Genomic DNA, 19201 nt, shown 5'->3' on the forward strand with positions numbered 1-19201 from the left:
TTGGACAGGGTCGTCGCCGCCCCTCTGAAATAAAGGTGGCCGCTGTGCGAGACTTCCCGCAACCGCGCACGAAGACCGATATTCGGTCGTTCTTGGGTGTCGCCGGCTACTATCAGAGGTACATCCCCAGGTACTCCGATATCGCGGCTCCCCTGACGGATGCTCTAAGAAAAACAGAGCCCCAAACAGTCGTCTGGAGCGAGACAAAGGAAAGAGCTTTTAGCGCCCTAAAGAGCGCCCTAACAAGCCAGCCTGTGCTACGATCGCCAGACTATACCAAAGGGTTCGTTGTTCAGTGCGATGCTAGTGAGCGAGGCATGGGCGTTGTACTGTGCCAAAGGGACAATGGAGAAGTGGAACACCCCGTCCTGTATGCTAGTCGTAAGCTGACCTGTCGTGAGCAGGCGTACAGCGCCACCGAGAAAGAGTGTGCGTGTCTCGTGTGGGCCGTTCAGAAATTGTCATGCTACCTAGCCGGTTCGAGGTTTATCATTGAGACGGATCACTGCCCTCTCCAATGGCTGCAGACCATATCTCCCAAAAATGGCCGCCTCCTGCGCTGGAGCCTCGCTTTGCAACAATATTCCTTTGAGGTGCGTTACAAAAAGGGGAGTCTCAACGGTAACGCCGATGGCTTAAGTCGAAGCCCCTAACGTAGGAATCCGCCTCAAAGTTGTTGGTTACTGATGTTTTCTTCCTGAGGCAGGATTTTTAACATATTGCTTTTGTTTAGTGTTTCAAAGTGATTATGTGCTTTCTAGTGCAATTTTCCAATTTGTGGACGCGTTCTGAGTGCTGCTTGACTACTGTAAGGAACTAGGCAGTAGTATAAAAGGGGAAAGAGCCTGGCAGAGCTTAGTGAGGGTTGTCTCGTGCTTGCTGACTGAGCGGTTGCGTTTCGGCGTAGTTCTAACGCTTGCTGGGAACGAGCACAAAAATGGCAACTCTCCCGAAGTGACTTTACAGTGTCCTATGTGATCCTGAACCCGAGAACGAGGCCTTCTCTGTGCGCTGCGCTCAAGCAACGTCGAGGGACGATCGGTTTCGATTACGAGCATCATCGAGCGACATCCCTCTGGACAGCGGATGCAGTCCCCTGACCATCGGGATCTCCTTCTCCCGGCGGGGCGGTCTGTTACGTCTCGCCTACCTACGACGCGCGGTATAGCCGGCGCGGATGCAACGGACGCCGCGGCTTCGTTCATCGCCGCCGCGACGCCTCCCGCCAAGCGCGTCCAGGCATGTTTCAGTGCCACGTGTCGTCGTGCGTGCGTGTGTGTGTGTGTGCTTGTTTTGCCCACGCTTGTCAAAGCGCGGCAGCCGGGGAGAGGAGCTCCTCAACTGGGAGGCGAGGAGGTCTGACCGGCGCCGGCCTGGCGGACGCGCCCGTCACGCCTGAACATGTTCAAGCGTCGCCGTATCGGATGACTCTTCCCAAGCCGTTCCCTCTTGCCCTCGACTCCGAGGGTATAAAAAAAGACAGCTGCGCCGGACGCGAGAGAGACTTCGATTCCTTCCTTCGAGTAACGTGGTCGCCCTGACCGGCTGCTCTTTTGCGATGCCAGAATAAACAAGTTGTTCTGTTGCCAGTCGAGTCATCCTTTGCCGGGACCTTCGGATGTTTCCAGCTTTGCCCCAGGCCGCCAGGCCAACGCTACCCTTGGGGCTTACAACCCAAATGCAACAACGGTCAGCAGGCACTCTGACCAGATAGCGCTGGAGATTGTGGAAGCCACTGAGATATCTAGGCTGCGCGATATCTGTATAGCGCCTTCGGTTTCCGTCTCAGAAGCACAGTTACGATATTTAACGGGTAACCCACCAAGTATAGTACCTTTCTTGCTTGTGTGATTTATTTCGTAAAGAGCATCTAAATCCTAGTTCCTTTGAAAAAATGCCGGTTGGAAGACAGCGTTTGTGTGTGAACTTGTTTCTGTGGATCGTTTCTTCTTTATGGCACTTCAATTCTTCGTCTGGCAGAGGATGCTCCCATGCACGATACTCTAACCCATCGACCATTCTCCCATAAAAATCCAGCACCAATCCGTATGACCGAGAGCAGTACCGGCAGTGGAGCTAAAACGCGGTCCCGAACATGCCCAACGTAGACGTCTTCTGGACAATAGAACGGAGGAATTCGCGTTATGTACTAGAATCTGCGTTTTAGCCGATTGATAGTTATTGCACGTTCCACTGCTTGAAGGTTGCGGTATTACCACTAGCATCGTTAAGTGATCACTCGATAAGCATAGTGCCGCCGCGGTGGCTCAGTGGTTATGACGCTCGGCTGACCGAGAAATGCATGTTCGGTCCCGGCCACGGCGGTCGAATTTCGATGGAGGCGAAATTCTAGAGGCCCGTATAATGTGCGATGTCAGTGGACGTCAAAGAACTCCAGGTGCTCGAAATTTCCGGAGCAGCTCACTACGGCATCCCTCATAGCCTGAGTTACATTGGGATGTTAAACCCTCATAAACCAAACCAGTACAAGTGGTCAATCGACAAGCATAGTGACTGTGTTACTTTTCTTACCGGCCGATGCCCTCATTGCTCGATGACGCACAAAGATATCAATGACAACAATCTTGTTTTCTCTCCGTATTGAACCGCAGAAACAGTCCTGCTCAAGCATGATTACCCAGCAATTTTGTACAAAAATATTTTTGAACGGGAGACAACTTTTGAATGCAATTTTTTCATATAATGTAAGATTTCACTATAACAATTAACATATCTGCAGATCACCCGACGGCAGTCTTGAATTTTTTTTTTCTGTTAACGGTTTTGCTATCGTCAAAAGAGCTCTCTATTGCTTTTCTATCGGAGTCTCAACTGTTCGATGCGATCGATGGGCAACACTTAAACAATTATTTTGATAATAATTAGAGGAATGTACCATTACTATCAATATTTCCGTAAAAGTGTCGAACAGTTTTTAAACTTTCAAAATTTTTGTCCGATATTGTTTGACATGGAAGGAAGCCAATAGCCACTGAAATTCGCCGGCTTCGTGCCGTGAAATGTAAATATTATGGGTTTCCACCTTAGCGTCTTCTTGAACAAAAAGAAGTATTAAAAGATATCGATGCACTTTGCGGTTCTGGGTGTTTACGACAGCTTCATGTCAGTCGCTCTTGTGGAATACTCCAGTAAAAATGTTTGTCCAATTATCCCCCGAGAGCCCTCAACGGCCACGTAATTTCCTGGCCATATCGCGGTGTTCTCACCCGTCCTATCCTGATGACGTGTTCGTCGGAGCTTGACTCCGCCGTGCCCAGAAGACGTGGGCAGTCGCTTGTTTTTCAACGGCGAGGATCCTGAGATGGGCTGCCGTATCACGTACAAGATGTGGGCAGGCCACATCCGGCGTGACCGTTGCGAAGTAATCAGGCTGCTTGCGAAGCCTACTAGGGCACAGAGGTCGACACATCCCGAGAAAAAAAAAAGAGAAATAAGAAACCTAAGTGTTTGCTAGGCCTCCTCGGGTAAAAGAACTTTAGGAGATGGGCTTGGCCGTGTTATGTTTCTAGGATTTATTTATGTTCCGTTGTTTCTCTCAAAGATGTCGGTCACGTTGTGCGCTCATAGGGCTCAGCACGCTAGAGCTCGCGCCTTTCCGATCTGTCGCACACTGCCCTTACCACTTCAACCTATCTGTAGGTATGATCTTGAGGCACGCAGTTTTGCTCTATATTGTTTCGTCGCGGTAAGGTTTCAGTGTCAAGTAATTTAAGTAGACATTTGTATTCATATTCTTGAGTTATGTGATGGAATTAACTTTTTATCTAATGTTTATCTTCGGCTGAAGCCTGGGATGAAACCGACTTTCTAAAAACTTAAAGATAAATGTACAGTATATCAGCCAGTTAAAATTAATCGACTTTCATTAAATATATCAAGCGACCACCACAGCCTCAGGGCTGGAGACGCCGAAGTGCGGTCTTCATCATAGCTCAGGATTACCTGAGGAGGCGTCGGGCTGTCTTTGAGTCCGATGCCCGCGGATGAAACCCTAGCCACGGCAGCTGCATTTCGATGAAGACTAAGTGTTAAAAAATAAAAAAACGTTTGCTGTGCGCTGTCCATGCCTAAGTGGCTGAAATTAGTCCGGAGCCATCTACTACACCGTCTCTCTTAGCCACGTGCGACGCCGTCACGTTAAACGCCGCATGTCCTACAAACTACCGAGTCTTAAGTGTCTGCCGTTGTGCCTTGGCGTGTTTTAGCACCACGTGTTTTCGCGTACGCGAAGTCAGCAGGAGCGACGAGAGAGGAAATGGGCGTTGCTACACCCTAAATATAAAAACACCTATATTGGAGTAAAAAGGGAGTAAAACTGTCCTCTAGCGAACACCCTTTTATGACGACCTTTATGGCCGACGTGCGGTCCTGCAGCGCTCGAGCCCCGCTATTTCTTTGGGGCTCTCAAGATCCCAAAGCGCTCTGTTGCCATCGTAGGCGTAACCCTGAGCGCGCCGACGTGATTACGGTCACAGGAGCGCTGTGTCTCCCTGTTCGCACTGTTGGCGGCCTGATTTCGAGTGCATTACACTTTGGTCAAGATTGTAGAGTATCCAAGAAACTGGAATGGGGCCAGATCTGCATTCATCCTTTGCACTTCCAACGTACCCTCTAAACAAAGGGAGTAAAACTGTCCTCTAGCGAACACCCTTTTATGAAAGGGTGTTCGCCAGAGGACAGTGGATACTCTACAATCTTGACCAAAGTGTAATGCACTCGAAATCAGGCCGCCAACAGTGCGAACAGGGAGACACAGCGCTCCTGTGACCGTAATCACGTCGGCGCGCTCAGGGTTACGCCTACGATGGCAACAGAGTGCTTTGGGATCTTGAGAGCCCCAAATAGCGGGGCTCGAGCACTGCAGGACCGCACGTCGGCCACTCTTAGTATAGTGGCTGTATCTACGCAGCATGCCAGGCTTTTGCTTATAAACAAAACTGCCTTCACGGCTAACCCGAGGAGGAGACATAAAACATGCCTTTCTAACAAACACAAGCTTATTTCCGCACCACACTCGTTGCGAGTGGCAGGCCAAACAAACCGAGTTGTTTGAAATGACTTTTTAGTCAGTGCATACCACGAACTGACTAACCAAATAAACGCAGTTGTTGCAAATAAAAAACAAAACACATCCTGCTGTGCCTCAGTGGCTGTTGCATTCGTCTTCTAAGCACTGAGCCGACATCTGGCCGCGGCTTTGCTCCAAACGATTTTGCCCCTTGATTCGGTGCGAGTTAAACGGGTTAAGACACAAATTTTCGAACACAAACAAACGATATGATTTGTTTCATGAGCGTAAAGATATGCCTTTTAGCAAGTTTCATTCGCAGACGTTTAGTGGAGCATATTTTTGTGGATTTTTAATGTTGTCCGAAGAGCCGGTCAAAAGAGCACGGACGTTTTGACTTCCATACGAAAGCCTTGTTTACATAATATTTGGCATAATATGTCACCACAAACTAAGGTCGGAAGAAGCCGTTGACGACTTCATGAAAGGGAAGATCATTATTTTCTCACAAGTGGCTTCAATGACAGCGTGGTAAAGTTGCTAGCACACCTACAAAGTTTTCCGTAATCGAAAATTCAGTGCAATAGCAGCCTCTAGAGGTCGCACAATAAATATTTTTCTGTAAGTTAAGTCGCAAAATGTTCTTTGAGAATAAATTACGACAATCAATCGCGGTGATTCCGAGGACACTCGCGCGGTGTAAATTTCCAGGAATAATAGCCAAGTACCATGGTTCCATAGTTGCTCTCAAAGGTGCTCTCGCGGCATAGACAGCATTTCTCATGGATGGGATCTTTTTCTTCAATGAACGTACAATAAAGATCAACCGAGCTGTACATGATTTCCAATTTGCTAGCGGTCCGTCCAATCACGTTTCAATTAATTGGTGCACGAATGCCGACATTTGCATGCGTAAACATTTGCGCCGGAAAACGTTTGCGAGCGACTGCGGTACGCTCTCGACCACCTTTTACGAGCGCAGCATTCAATATTGGCCTCTGGCATTCACTGAACTTCAGAGCATCCAAAAGTATGCGCGGCTATCTAGGACCAGCAACATGAAGTGAACTCTTGTAGACTGAACTGTATTCAAGTAACAATGGGAGTAAGCCTCGTGGTTATTTCGTGTGGCTGTTGTTTCAGATTGCCGGAGTGCTGTCAACTCAGGATATAAAGTGTATACCCTCAATGCATGGCAACCTCGCGACGGTTAGAAAGGCGCCGCGACACTTTCGCTGGTCCAGTGCTAGGCTTAAACCTAAGTCAAGAACGCACGGGCTCTTAGCATGTCCTCTGTTTGCCAGATACAACGCTAGGGAGGCTGCAGTTGCATTGGATAAGAAGCACTACCGTGTTAGCACGCCGCGTATTCGTTATCACACAGGTAGTGGCCAAGAATTTCCCGCGGACTTTTCCCCTCCCTCATAGCTTAAGGAGTTTTAGAGGATATGTTCATCAGTAAGATAAAAGTCGCGGCGGACCTTACCCCGACGGTGACATGCAAACGGAGCTTACAAAAAAGCACATATGCAGGGCACATGCCCGAAATTCTCCACACCGCATTCTCCTTCTGCAACATATTTTCATTAAATCGGACTGTATTTTCTGGTCTCAGCGCTTGTATTGTCTACTTACTCTTCGTGTGTCCTTCCTCCATGTGAGGTTAGTTTTGTTTCCAAGATGAACCTCTGAGAAAGCACTGGTCAGCGTAGTAAAGGGATCAGCGGAGAAACTACAACAGCTGTCCTGTCTTTCACGGCAGCTGATCTCCACGTAAGCCATGCTGAAGCGTCCACTCAGACCCTAACTGCGTCGATCAGTGCTTGGTGAACGCTCAAGAACGGGGGACACTATACGGAGCCACGTGGACTTGTCCCAACGTCCCAACGTAAAGGAGAAAAATGTTCCTAAGCCCGTTCTAAAGCCGCTCTAAACGGATTTTGATAAACACCTATAGAGCATTATTACTTCCTGAAAAGTAAAATCTGGTCAGGCGAAGCGAAGTTTTTTGCTCGACTCAAGTTAATCTACCCTAAGCCCACAGCTGAGCACAACAATTAACAACTGTCTGCTGTACTCACAACACGAAATGCAGTGTTCTTTTAACGTATCATCATCATCATCATCATCATCATCAGCCTTACTACACCCACTGCAGGGCAAAGACCTCTCCCATGTCTCTCCAATTAACCCTATCCTTTGCCAGCTGCATCCACCCTTTGCCTGCAAACTTCTTAATCTCATCCGCCCTCCTAACCTTCTGCCGCCCCCTGCTACGCTTACTTTCTCTTGGAACCCACTCCGTTACCCTTAAAGACCAGCGGTTATCTTGCCTTCGCATTACATGCCCTGCCCAAGCCCATTTCTTTCTCTTGATTTCGACTAGGATGTCATTAACCCGTGTTTGTTCCCTCACCCACTCTGCCCGCTTCCGATCTCTTAACGTTACGCCTATCATTTTCCTTTCCATGGCTCGCTGCGTTGTCCTTAAGTTAAGCTGAACTCTTTTCGTTAGCCTCCACGTTTCTGCCCCGTAGGTGAGTACCGGTAAGATTATGCTGTTGTACACTTTCCTCTTGAGGGGGCGGGGTTTGTATAGTCAGCTCCGTCACTAACCGATATGCTCGGGGGGACGAAACACCGCTAGGGATATATTTACCGGCCCATGGGGTTAATTTATCTGCGACCTTCACCTGGCACAACTCAGCTCCGCATATCTGGTTCTAGCAACAAGGTGCTACGGCGCACATCTGCCTGCAAGCTCGAGTGTGGGTTAGCACGAAATTGCCAGAAATATCAATTGGGCGCTCCGCCAGATCCTGGACATTTTTTATCGCTGCGCAGGTTAAAAGCGGTGTCTACTCAGAATAAACAACCACCCACGAGACCTTAAAGACCTTAAGGTATTTTATATTTTTTATTTCGTATTAGCACAGGCGAATTATTTTGCGTCGCCGTAGATATCGGCTTAATTTAACCAGGACAGGATGTAACCTCCGGGAGCCAGTTACTGAAGGAACTTCACAGGATTTAAAAGCACTTTTTTATGATTTGTCTCTTCATCGATGTCTGTGCCCTTGGTGGATGCTTGGCCGAGGTGACGATTTGGTCGCCTACCATGTGGCGCCTTGAATACAGCACTGACTGACAACGCGTTGGTTGGAACCTTTCTGAGGGCCCACATTGATGTTTCAGCTTTACTTTGAGTATATATCGTATGCCGAAAATACACCATATATCTACAGTGCGTAGCTGCAGCGTGATATATGGCTGAGAAGCAAGAATTTGGAGCTTAGTCCAGCTATCCATTTTTTGGGGCTTTAGTTTGTTTTGGATACTGAGAGCTCCAGTAAATATTACACATAAATAAACTAGCGCCGAATGGATTTAATGACCGGTGTGCCAAATGGAATTGGAGAACCAAATAGAAGCTTTATGTATTGGCGAGAGAGAGAGAGAGAAAGACGAAGGAAAGGCTACGCCCGATATGCTACCCCACGAGTGGGAAGGAGAACGGAGAGAGAGACAGAAAGGGGAAAGAGAAAAGGAAGATGATCACTTTTCCACATGTCCGCTGACCATTACTTGCAGGGTACACAGGGAACACACTGATAGTTCAGACCCTTGCACTCAGTCCTGCGTTCTTCAAGAACTTGAAAAGTGCCTTCAAAGCTGTCCTCTGCGATGAAGGCTTACTCCAAGGACCCAGAATCTTGGCTTCACTAAGGGGACGAGGATCTAAACGGCGGAGTGTTGCAGCCAGGAGTGCACGATCACGCTGAAACCGAGGGCAGTTACAAAGAGGGTGTTCTATAGTTTCGTCACACCCACAGATCTCACACGCAGGCTAGTCTGCCATTGAGATTAAGTGGGAGTCAGCATTAGTAAACGCCACTAAATATTGGTAAAATCTTTATTAGCTTCTTGTCATGGTGATAAGTTTCCTTCTGCCAGTTTTCTCCTGCCTGAAGTCAGTTTCAGAGCTAATTAACTATTCGGCGTTAGTTCATTGTATTGTTTTTCTGGTGTGATTAACCGAGGCAGTTTCTTCCGGTACTCACACGGCGGCAATCGCGGTCCTTATACGCCAGTCTTTATGATTCGATTTCTGCCTAATCGGGACGAATACGCGTAGCGCATACAGACTGTTAATGTTCACTACCGTGCCTCATGATGGGAAAAAGGTAGAAACGCGGCTTCGCTAAACGGAGGCAACTCACCTCGTGACATGTAGTCTTTAAGGAAACAGTTCTAGCCAGCTTGGAACATTACAATTTCTGTTCTGTGCCTTGAACTGCCACGTGTTCAGCTACCGTGAAACGCGTGGGGGAACCAGTGTAAAAGAGTTCAGTCAATAGCGCAGGAAGTACGTTTATGGAATGACAGGATTTCTGAACAACACTTATCCACCAACAGCGCTGTTCATGCTGGTATGTACACTGGAATATGAAAAAGTCTTCTCCGGTTCCTTGCATGCCTTCTTCGAATACCCGGACCGCGATGTGAATTAGTGCTCCGCAAATATTTTCCGAAAACATTGCTCATCCGAATCTAACGCGACACTAGTGTCACGCAATGTCTATAGGATACACGCCAACATCGCTATATGCTAATCTTACCGTTGGAGATATGAGTCCAGTCTTGTGGCGTGAACTTTCATGCATATGCACAGATTCGCACGCTGAGGCTGCTGTCATTAAAGTTATTTCATAATAGAAACAGAAAGCCTATAAGGCCTTTATTTAGGTTGAATTCTTCAAGGCAACTTACGCTTGAAGGCGCTTCTTTTTATTTTCCTTCAACGTCAAAGCGTAGAGCTCAGAACATCTGGTCATTCGTTGGTTCATTTCCTTGTGCAGCCCACAATGTTCTTATATTGCATTTTTGCGAGTATACTGTGGCCGTTTTGGTATTTTACACGCCGAACCATCAACAGGAGACGTGCTTGCAGAATCATTTCTCGTGTTGGCCTTTTGCGCCAGCGCGATTAGAGACATGCCTTAAGCATAAAATTATGCTTATATCAATTGTGTTCGAAATTTGTGACAATAACTTTATTACGACGTACATCCTCAGGGCAGTGTCTTGGACGCCCTATAGCGTTCTTTCACCAGTCTAAGCTTCACCAGTAGGCTTGTTGTGCTTTGTGAACGCATCTAGTTTAAGTATTCTGAAATGTTCATGCGTAAACACAGAATTATGTAGGTCCGGCGCAGTAGCAGCTTTTGGACACCCTTCAGGTAGCTATGGGCGCGGGCGAGTCCCGACCGCTGAGCACCGAACCACATGAAGATGAGACGCAGACAGGTTCAGTGGAGCTCCGTGGTGAGGGTGCACGTCGTGCTGCGGGGACGTTGTCCCTGCTCCAAGCGGGTACCGCAAATCCTCTCTTTCGCCTGCAAAGAGGGTATCCAGTTAGATTAAGCCCAGTTTTCCATGACATCATCAACTTGCGCCATCTGTCGGGCGACAGTTGTGAGCCCTGCGAAGATCAACAGCATATTGCTGGCACTTGTGATAAAGCTGCAAAAAGCGATGTCGTACTATTCCTACGTGGTGCAAAATTTGACTTGTAAAATAGTCAACGGGCTCTAACCGCCTAATCGTGATTGTCTTAGAAAATGAATGAGGTGTAGGTCAAATGCTTTGAGGAATCCCCCAAGGTCGATTACATTTGTAATCAGGGAGTAATTACACTTTGACATCCACCCAAGCACAGCCATACGGCTACAAACGGCTGTTAGTTTTCCTTTGTAGCAGCATGCCGGCGCCTGGTTGGATGCCAGTAAATAATTACTCCCTTATTACAAATATATTCCACATTGGGGGATTCTCCTAAAAACTTGAACAACCCTGTTCCCACATCGAGTTATTGATCAATTCGCTCTCGCCCTACCATAAGCTTGCCGTCCCGGTTAGTTCAGTTGGTAGAGCGACAACTCCGGTGAAGCGGTGGTCCCGGGTTCTAACCCCGGACCAGGACGAATTTTTCTTTCACTACCAAGTTGTTGAGAAAGCTATCTAGCATTCCTTCTTACCCATACGGCCGCAGTTGGGTGGGTGCCAGTGAGTAATGAGGCATACGAACGTTCAAATTTCCCGCGCAAGTTTTAAAAGCCAAACGGCGCACGGTGAAAGCCGCGCAATTTAAAACCGCTTACCGAAAGTTTGTGGGCTTTTTCTACATGAGAGCGGTATTACTTGGTAAAATTAGAGCTTCCGGTTCATTCGAGCAGACTATTTGTTCCCATCAACTCTAAGTGCATTAAAATGATGTCCCTTAATTCGAACTCCGCTTATAAAGAATTTTCGGTCTTGCTCCTGCTGGAATGACCGTAAGGCAACGTACTAAACTGATGTTTCCAAGATTCACTCGGATTAGGCCCGTCGGTTGCTGGAGCCCTATTAGTGATGATGATGCTGAATTTTATGGCGCAAAGGCAGCTTTGTCCAATGAGTGCTATGGCGCAAGTTATTTGCATCTACACAAAGTGAGGTCGAAGACTTTCTTCCAAAGCATTTCTCCCCAGGTAAGCGAGCAACATGCTCGGGAAAGCTTCTACCCATTGGATCACCCGGTGAGTACCCGGAGGCACTGACGACCGAGACTGCACCTCCCACAAGCCAAATCACTAAGCCACCGCTGCGGTAATTGTGGTCCCAGATTATCAGGCACGCTGATTACCGCTAAGGATTTGGTGTGCATGCATTCTAACCAACACGCCCTAGTAAATTACGACCTCGCAGACTGATTTCTTTCTCCCAGGCGAATTGAGCATCTTTCAAATTGTAAAGAAGGTGTTTAATTGAACCGAACTAGCAAACGCAGCGAATAATATTCCTGAAAAGAGTTAGCGTAGTAGTACGTCGTTCGCCATTTTCTTGCAGGCAAATTTTCCCACAAGTACTAATGTCAATTTTATTCTTCAGGCTCTTTGTAGTCATGCCATTCAGCAACGAAAATGATTGCCCTATAAGTACGGTAGTAATTTTACAAACCCTGGCAATGCGATAGTGCAGTTTTGAACTATTTTGAGAGTTCGTAAAAAAAAATTTGCACATGCGTGTAAAGATATATTATTGATGTGTTCTGTGGGAAAAAATAATGATCTGGGTTTCTTGTGGCATGTAAATGGTTTTAGGAGAGAAAATATTCGTTTCCAATCTAAGTGATAAATAGAGCTTGAAAGATTTAATTGCGCATGCTGCTTTCACCGGTTCCGTAAAGCTACAACCCATGCGCAGTATTTGTCGTAGTTTCCGCCACACCAACTTCTCACCATCAGCCACGAGGACCGTCAATAGGAATTAGACTAGAATAGTTTCGTCCTGAGGGACGTATAAAGCTTCTCAGCCACACAAGTGGACATGCGTATTATTTGTTAACAGCTCTGCCAGGCTGCAGGTCTGTTGTGTACGCGCTCGAGAGAGCTGCTCACACGCCTATCAGCGAATAAGACCTACAGTAATAGTTAAAAAGCTAACTATTCATTGTTAGTTAACCAGCCAACTGGTTTGCACGTCTTGGCTGTATTCTCATACACTACACCGAAAAAAAAACACTCTTTTTACTGAGAAAGCCCATTTAAGAAAAATTGGCTGTGGTTTATTAGCTCTGGTTAAACCATGAGTGACGCTAGAGCTACATCTGCCTGGCCACGCCTAGGTTCGGCTTGAAAGTGATGACATAATGGTTTTGCACACATAGTAGTCACGTAACGGCTTGAACCACGTGACCAACCACGTGACCAATTACGTAACCAGCCACGGCACAGCCACGGAGCTCAAGGGGTGGCCACGATGGCCATGCTGAAGGCTCGAAGTGCTGGCGTAGTGTAGCTCTCGCTACAAAATTTTCAGAACATCATAGGCGAAATATCCGGTATAGCTCATTGTGAGCCGGTGAAGCAATTGCCGGCAGAACCCGCTAAGCTAACCCCACCTGTAGCTTGCAACAACCTCAACCTCTCAACCTCACCTGGTGCCAGCGGCGCGGACTGGAAGCTTTTGTCCGCAGTTTGTCTAGAGTTTTTTTTTATTTGAGTTAGATTCGTTTCGCCTTGTTTTGGTTCCACGTCGATCACATTTAATCGCACAGGCTGTCGACGAGTCGCTTACCATTAGAAGCACGCTCCTCTTGAAGGTGAATGCGAGGAATATGAAGGCACCTTGAAGTCCGCATAGTACGATGAATGAATGTCACATGTCGCGCAGGCCTGTGAGGGCAGCCGCGAAGCCGAACACCAGCGCCAGCCCAAACACCATGGCCAGCTTGACGTAGAGTGCCAGTCGTCTCCGCTCGGTGCAGACGCTACCTACACCACTTTTTCGCAGTGAGTTGCGGGCCACCTTCGTCTGCGAGTGGACGCGAGTGGGGAACTTGTTACGCAGCTTACCGCAAGTGCCAACTTAGTGAAAAATTACGAGATACTTTGGCAACTAAAGTGTTGAGAGGTTGAGAGGCGAAAGCCGATCATTCTGTGACAATTTTCACTATGCCGTGACGACTTCTGGAGGATGTGACGTCACACCATTCCCGTGGCTATACGATACCCAAATTATACATCTTTTCGGGACCTTAAGTAATAATTATGCTTAATTACACATTTTTATCTAATTTGACACAAATCCGACGTTTTTCCGACCATTCTGTGACAATTTTCACTCTGCCGTAACGACTTCCTTTGAATCTGACGTCACATTCTTCCCGTGGCTATATCGACCTCCGCGCTATTTCGAAGCAATTTCGACAATCAGTCCTTCAGTGCTCATTAATAAATGCCAGTGAAAGGACTCTTAGACATAGCAGTAGTTCCCTGAGCAAAAGCTAGAGGCACTGAGCGGGGTGGGGGGGAAGGGGGGCTTCTACGGTTAAATATGCCGGTCGGTTAAAGTCGGTTAAATATGCACTCAGAAGTAAGTGGTGAAGAAAGAATTCTGATGGTCACAGGAAATTACAAGAACGCCCTGCAGAGGAGAAAAGGGGTGAACTTGAAAAGGAAACGCACAAATCATTTTTATTGAATAGTTGATAACAGGTATGGTTTAATTTGTCTCTTGAAGACGTAGGAATTATTCGAGCAATTATTTTATTTTCAGGGCTTTTGCCAGGGCCTTTGTTGAAAACGTCATCTGGTTTTCATAATTTGTTTTAAGTGCAGGTAGAAATAGTTTAATTTGAGGTTAGAATTGTATGGTATTTTCATTCGTAACTAAATGTACAGGAAAAAAAAACTATCTAGGGGACACTTAAGCTCCGCCTTAAGGCTATGACGCGACAGCATTGATGGGTAATGCCCCTATTAGCGGAATTGGCCCTTCTCTGCTATAGATTCAAGGATCCCTGGGAGTCCTCACACCACTCCTAGAGTAGTGGTGCATCCGTTAAGAGATAGGCCACTCCCCTGCGATGGCAGAAGTTGCTGCTGGTGGGGCTGGTGCAACCCGTGTTGCAATTCCGAGTAACTCCTCGCGACCAATCATTAATCGAAGCGCCACCTGCCACGGTCAGCACACGGTGGCCATGTTGCTCACAAGGTGATGGGCAGGTTGTGATGACACCACAAGGTCACGTGACCTAGGTCGCCCACCTAGCTTGCTTCATTTGGAATGTTTGGTCGACTTTTTCGTGTACTTTTCGTTCCATCTGCAATTTGCCAGATACAAGCGATAAACTGGAAATCTGAGCCGCAGCCGGAGTACTCAATGGTAAGACATGTTTTACTGGCATTATCTTTACGTTGTCAGTATTTATCTGCCATTGTGTTCGCCTATGAACGTGCTATGTACCGCTGCCAGCTCGCCTAGCACGAACGATGACATCGTAGCTTGGACTGACGCCAGCGCCGCGCAGCGCTGAACGCTGGAGCTGAGCCAATATTTCTCGGTATGTTTCCGGCGGCTGACGACAGGTGGAGCGCATTTCGATTTGACTGATCTTTCGCCTAAGTCTGACGGACGGGCGTAGTGCACGCTCTTGACAGGCCATTTTCTAAGCGTTTCGCCCTTGGCTGGTGTCTCACGCGCGCGCAGAAAGCACGTTGCAGTTTGCTTATCTCGGCAGTCCGTCATGTAATGCGGCAGCTCGCAAGCCTTTCGAGTTTGGCTCCAAAGCAGAGAGGCTAGCCGCTCCAAAGCCGAGGGAGACATACCGAGAGACTACCGGTAGCTACCGCGGAAACACATCTCCAAGCAGGCCCCTAGGTCATGTCGGGCAGTCCCGAAATTGCGGGAAAAGCCGCCATCGCGCTCGCAATAGAGGGTGCGGGGGCGTCAGCGATAGTCAGGGACTCCAATATTGCAGTGATGAACTTTGCCAGGGGGAGGGCCTCCTCCCTCACGAACGGAATTTTGCGGACCGTAATGGGCGACCGGAAAATTCACATAGCCTGGACACCTGCACACGCATCCCTGGCTGGAAAGGAAGCAGCTCACGAACTGGCTCGAGGTCTCGCCTTCCGAGCCAGTGGGCATAGCGAGGGCTTCACAGACAGCGAGCGCCTTGTGTGTTACAGAGAGATCAGACAACATTAAAGGCCCAATAGAGTGAAGTACACTATTGGTAGCGATTGTGCTGGAAGTTGTAAACGAACACGTCTACTTAAGGCAGGTAGTGACCGCTGATCCGGATCATGACATGAAAATAACTAGGAGAAAAAGGATCGGGTGGAGTGCATATGAAAGGTTCTCTCAGATCATGAATACCAGGTTACCAATATCACTCAAAAGAAAAGTATACGACAGCTCTATCGTACCGGTACTCACATACGGGGCAGAAACGTGGAGGCTAACGAAAAGAGTTCAGCTTAAGTTAAGGACAACGCAGCGAGCCATGGAAAGAAAAATGATAGGTGTAACGTTAAGAGACCGGTAGCGGGCAGAGTGGGTGAGGGAACAAACGATTGTTAATGACGTCCTAGTCGGAATCAAGAGGAAGAAGTGGGCTTGTGAAGGGCATGTACTGCGAAGGCGAGATAGCCGCTGGTCCTTAAGGGGTAACGGAGTGTGTTCCAAGAGAAGGCAAGCGTAGCAGGGGGCGGCAGAAAGTTAGGTGGGTGGATGAGATTAGGAAGTTTGCAGGCATAGGGTGGGCGCAGCTGGCAAAGGGCAGGGATAATTGGAGAGGCCTTTGCCCTGTGGTGGGCGCAAGTGAGGCTGATGGTGAGGATGACGATGATTAATCCTGAAAAAGGAGCAAGAATTACAAAATCGGTATAAATGCCACAATCGTTCAGGTTTTCCCGCAGAAGCTGGACCTCCAATGCCAGAAACAGCGCGGTCGCTCTGCAAAGAGGTACGGTCGTCGTACTGCTCCATGCGTCCATTACACTAAACTTGTAAAAAACCGCAGAAATTTGCATATTAAGTGCGATGGTTGCCCGGAACGGCGCAGCGTAGTGCCTCGAATGTATTATATAGACAACCTGGTAGGCACTTCAGTTTACACCGACGCCTTAAAACACGGTCATTTTCAAATTCTGACTCCATAATTTTGTGGCCAGTTAGTTATATTTATCCAGAGCAGACCCAATTCGCTCTTCTCAGCAGCAGGACGAGTTATTGCCGCTATAGTTGGCAGCCAATTCATGCACGTCGAAAGAAAGAACTCAACACAAACGTGTGTTTGGTAGCGCAGGAACACCGAGTCCAGCCCCCATATCGGCGACTTGACAGGCTAATCGGCACTCTGATTACTTAGCCTATCTTTATGTGTGCTATGATGTTAATGTTTAATCAATACATATCTTTGTCTCCGGTGTTTTTATCTTGTGTCAGGAGCAGCGTAGCATATGTCCTGACTCGTAATATTGGCCTAGCTTAGGCACGAAAGGGGAATGTCAGTTCTGGGAACTGATATCTGCCGGAATTCTGCTTTTTAAAGCGCATTTTTCGCTTTTTGCCACTTCATCGGTGTCCAGTGCCTGGGCGGGTTCTTGGCAGAGGCGGCAATTCGGGCTCCTTCAGTGTGGCGTCTGCAATACATCAGCATTGACGGACAGCTCCTTGGCGTAAAGAACATTTCTGAGGGCACATTACTGCTATGCAAGCTAAATTTCTGAGTAGATTTCGTGCACCCTAAATGCACCACTCGTGGATAGTGCAGAGCTGCTGCATGATACACGGCTGAAAAGCAAGAATTTTGCAGTTAGTTTCTCTCTCCAACTGCGGCTGAATCTTATTTTGGTAAGCATCAGTTCCGACAAATTTTGAATGCCTAAAGAAACTCTCTCTAAATTTAGGTAAAAACCATGATTGAAAAACTGCGCTTTAAAACCACGAACAGGATTGTTAAAATATTCTTAGAACCTTCTGTACGTTTCCTCCTGCCGAAAGGATTATTTTTTTTTTGTAGATGTCTATAGCGAGCAAATTAACTACTAGGTGTTTTTGTAGCGAAAGCTACACTTGAGCTCCGTGACGGCGCCGTTGGTCACGTGGTTGGTCAGGTCACGTGGGTTGCTCACGTGGTGCGGCCGTTGGTTCCGTGGTTAGTCACGTGGTGCGGAGCAGCTGCTGCTGCCGGCGGCGCTGCGCGCAATAGCTGCAACAGCTGTGCGCATGCGCCGTGTCAAGTGGGACGAAGGTGAAGAAGGAACGCCCAGAGAAACGCAGCGGCGAAAGACTGGCTTTGCAATTCGACTGAGCTAGTTCAACTCAGCCAGCTGTAGCTGTCGCGTCACTCCAGGTTTAACTAGACCAAACCACAGCTATTTATTTTTTGCTTGGTCGTTGAACTTCTGTCCTCCTGGTTCAATCAAGCGAGGAACTTTCTACCAGCTCTAATTCAGTAGTAATAGCCTTCAATAGGTAACCTGCACTACTCTGTTGGCGCTGAAGATGTTCCACTAAGCGCCTAAAAACTATTGCCGCAACCCGCTCCTGCCGCAAAAAAAAGGCCCCATTTAGAACCTTTAGAGGCGCCCGGTTGGCTGTCAAGATTTTTCGCCTACCTTGTATCGACTAAGCTCATCTAACGCATGTCACGTGTTGCTTCGACAGTGTGCTAGAGATACTACCTTTATTCGCGTACAGGGGGCGCGGAAAAGCACTGCGAGTGCATTAAGAACTGCTTGCTGATCTCGATAGGTTGCGCGTGACGACACTGCGATCGAAAAGGGAGACTTCAGCACAGGTTGCCTGTATACGCCGCAACTATAGCCATCCGGCTTCTGCCGTAATCCTGATGCATACGCATGGCGCATAGGCACTGTTAGGCATCACTGCACCGCCTCGTAATGGGAAAAAAAAGTACCAACGTGTCTTCGCTCAACACACGCAACTCACCTCGTGACTTGTCATGCAGGGAGTCGTTCCACCTTGTATGAGGCGCAGGAGGTGTCCAGTAGTCCGGAATACGCCAACACTCGTACTTCTCCGCTATGCTACAATCCGCTCTGCACGTACAGGTACGCACTGAGGGGAGCTCCTAAATGACAGTCAACCACCAACAGCACAATTCACATTGGTACCCCTGGCGGAATATGAAAAACAGCGCTGCTGGTACGTGGCATGTATTCTTCTGATACCTTGCATACAATGTGACACTAGATGCTCCCTTAACCTGTTTCGAAACCTTTGCTTGTTGAAAGGCCACGTGACATTTGTACCACGAAATACCTGCAGGATACACACCACATCACTGATATACTTAGCTAGTTATGGTCTGTACTCCGGCCACTCGTGTGGTGTGAGCTTTCGGACATAGTATACGCAGTCGCACGCTGAGGCCGTTGATATGGAAGGCCTTTCAAAGTTTCAAAGGTAGAAAAAAATCGTTTAAGACTCCTACTACGGTTCCATTCTCTTTTGAAATGTTAGCCTTAGGTTGCGTAACTTATGCCTTCAACGCTAGGATGTTGACGTATAAAACATTCGGCGGTCCATGGTCCCATTTATTTGTGTATAGAGATTCTCAAAACGATATAGAGGCAAAAATAGCGCCACCATCAATGCGAATTTCTTGAAGAGCACTTAATCCACCATGCGAATGACAGGAAAATGAGGTTTCGTATTTGGCTCGCTATGAGTAGGTTCAAAAACGTGGATAAAATCCAACAATTCTGAACATGGGCATTTTTGAACGGAAAACCATTTATCAACGAAAGTTTTTTCATATTATGCAATATTTCAGTATAATAATCAATATATCCGCAGATCACACTACGGCAGCAT

Source organism: Amblyomma americanum, chromosome 8 (assembly GCF_052857255.1).
Source record: "Amblyomma americanum isolate KBUSLIRL-KWMA chromosome 8, ASM5285725v1, whole genome shotgun sequence".
In the NCBI taxonomy this organism is placed as follows: Eukaryota; Metazoa; Arthropoda; class Arachnida; order Ixodida; family Ixodidae; genus Amblyomma; species Amblyomma americanum.